Consider the following 3,115-nt stretch of genomic DNA (forward strand, 5'->3'; position numbering starts at 1 on the left):
CGTGTTAGCCAGGATGGTCTCGATCTCCTGACCTCATGATCCGCCCATCTCGGCCTCCCAAAGTGCTGGGATTACAGGCTTGAGCCACCGCACCCGGCCATAAATCCCATTTCTTTTACTTATTTTTTCAATTTTTATTTTTTTCTGAGACGGAGTCTTGCTCTGTCACCCAGGCTGGAGTGCAGAGGCATGATCTTGGCTCACTGCAACCTCTGCCTCCGGGGTTCAAGTGATTCTCCTGACTCAGCCTCCCAGGTAGCTTGGATTACAGGTGCCTGCCACCAAGCCTGGCTAATTTTTGTATTTTTAGTGGAGATGGGGTTTCACCACATTGGCCAGGCTGGTCTTGAACTTCTGACCCTCATGATCCACCTGCCTCGGCCTCCCAAAGTGCTGGGATTACAGGCTTGAGCCACTGTGTCCGGCCTCTTTTTAAAAAAATTTTTTAGACATAGGGTCTCACTCTGTCACCCAGGCTGGAGTGCACTGGTGTGATCATGGCTCACTGCAGCCTCAACTTTCTGGGCTCAAGCTATCCTCCTGCCTCAGCCTCCCAAGCAGCTGGGATTACAAACATGCACCACTATACCTAGCTAATCTTTGTTTTCTGTAGAGATGGAGGTCTTACTATGTTTCCCAGGCTGGCCTCAAACTCCTGGCCTCAAGCAATCCTCCCGCCTTGGCCTCCCAAAGTGCTGGGATTGCAGGCGTAGACCACCGCGCCCGGCCCGAATCCCGTTTCTTTCCACTATCACAAGGAACAGAACTGGTCCTTCAGCAGCAGTGTTCCTTGGGATGTGTCTGCAGAGGCGTGGCAGACAATGAGAGGCACCCAGTGAACAGGGAGGAAGGGGGATGGAGGGAAGCACACTAGCTTTTGCAGACTCTCCTCAGGGAACAGGGAAGAACACACTCATTCATTCCTTCATTCACACATTTAGTCAGGTTTTTTTAGAGACAGGATCTTGTTCTGTCAGCCTGGCTGGAATGCAGTGGCACAATCATAGCTCACTGTACCCTTGAGCTCCTGGGTTCAAGCGACTGTCCCACCTCGGCCTCCTGAGTAGCTGGGACTACAGGCCATGCCACCACACTTGGTTTTTAATATTTTGAAGAGATAGAGTCTCACTATGTTGCCCAGGCTTGTCTCAAACTTCTGGCCTCAAGTGATCCTCCCCCCTTGGCCTCCCAAAGTGCTGAGATTACAAGTGTGAGCCACTGTACCTGGTGATAATTAGTAAATTCCTTACTGAGCCCTATGGGGTGCCAAGCACGGTGTCGAGGTGCTGGAGATATGCGTGCGTGAGGCTGACATGTGCTCACCCTCATGGGGCTTCCATCTGAGAAGGCAGACAGGCACTCCAGCATGCTAAGTGGTGTGACGGGGGCTCATTGGGCCCCATGGAAGCTAGAGAATGACGTAACACAGACTCACAGGGTGGAGGGAGACTCCTGGGAAGAGGTAACTGCTTATGAAATGCTGGGAAGGCCAGGCACGGTGGCTCACACCTGTAATCCCAGCACTTTGGGAGGCCGAGGCAGATAGATCACGAGGTCAAGAGATTGAGAGCATTCTGGCCAACATGGTGAAATCCTGTCTCTACTAAAAATGCAAAAATTAGCTGGGTGTGGTGGTGGGCACCTGTAGTCCCAGCTACTTGGGAGGTTGAGGCAGTAGAATCACTTGAACCTGGGAGTCGGAGGTTGCAGTGAGCCGAGATCACACCACTGCACTCCAGCCTGGGCCACAGAGTGAGACTCCATTTTAGAAATAAAATAAAATAAAGAAAATAAATGCTGGGAAAAGCCTTCTGGAAAGGTGTATGTAGGAGGGTCTGCTGGTGGCAGAGCTGAGTGATCACAATCGCAGCTGACATGAGCCCAGGGCTGTCCAGTAACAGTATGTGGGGTGGCGGGTGGCAGGGAAAAAGGCCAGAAGCGAGACCAGGGCATCTGGGGCCCATGAGGCCTTATAAAGAGTTCAGACTGGGTCCTGGGTCATGATGGGAAACCAGTGAAGGATGTGAAGCTGGGGGCGATGACCTGTGAAGCCCAAGGCTGCAACACAAGGGGAGAGCTGTCCAAAGGTTCACCAAATTCTGGCTGGGCGCAGTGGCTCACGCCTGTAATCCCAGCACTTTGGGAGGTGGAGGTTGGTAGATCACCTGAGGTCAGGAGTTCGAGACCAGTGTGGCCAACATGGTGAAACCCTGTCTCTACTAAAAATACAAAAATTAGCCAGGCATGGTGGCGGGTGCCTGTAGCCCTAGCTACTCGGGAGAATCGCTTCAACCCAGGAGACAGAGGTTGCAGTGAGGCGAGATTGCACCATTGCACTTCAGCCTGGGCAACAGAGCAAGACTCCGTCTCAAAAAAAAAAAAAACAGCAGCATGCAGGAAGGTCTGCGGGTGGCAGAGTTGAGTGATCGCAATCGCAGCTGACATAAGCCCACTGCTGTCCAAAAACAAAGTGTGTAGGGTAGGAGGCGGCTGGGAAAGAGACCAGAAGCTGGACGATTGCATCCTGGGCCCGACAGGCCTTATGGGTCCTGGGCAATGATGGAATATTGAAGAAGGGTGTGAGGCTGGGAGCGATGGCCTACAAAGCACGAGGCTGCAACACGAGGGCAGAGCTGTCCAAAGATTTGCCAAATTCGGGCAGAACGGTGGAAGAGTGAGCACGTGAGTTCTGTCTTTTTTCCCTCATGAACCAAGGCGCACTGAGCAGTGAGCAGTAAAGCTAGGAGTGACTAAGGGTCATCCGAGTGGGAGCTGCCAGCACCAGGTGCCAGGGCTGCGGTTTCCAGCTTTGGGGTCGACGTTCCTGAGCACACATCTCCCTCTTGTGGTGAAGAGCGGTATTGCCACTGAATAGAAAGGCTGGGGACTTCCTCCAGGCTCTCATCCTGAAAACCCCAAGGTATAGGCCAGGGACCGCATCTACCTTGTGAACCCCAGGAGATTTCCCACTTCTTTTTAAGAAAAATCTGGGCCGGGCGCGGTGGCTCAAGCCTGTAATCCCAGCACTTTGGGAGGCCGAGAGGGGCGGATCACGAGGTCAGGCGATCGAGACCATCCTGGCTAACACGGTGAAACCCCGTCTCTACTAAAAAAA

This window comes from Colobus angolensis, unplaced genomic scaffold, assembly GCF_000951035.1.
Source record: "Colobus angolensis palliatus isolate OR3802 unplaced genomic scaffold, Cang.pa_1.0 Scaffold500, whole genome shotgun sequence".
NCBI classification, from domain to species: Eukaryota; Metazoa; Chordata; class Mammalia; order Primates; family Cercopithecidae; genus Colobus; species Colobus angolensis.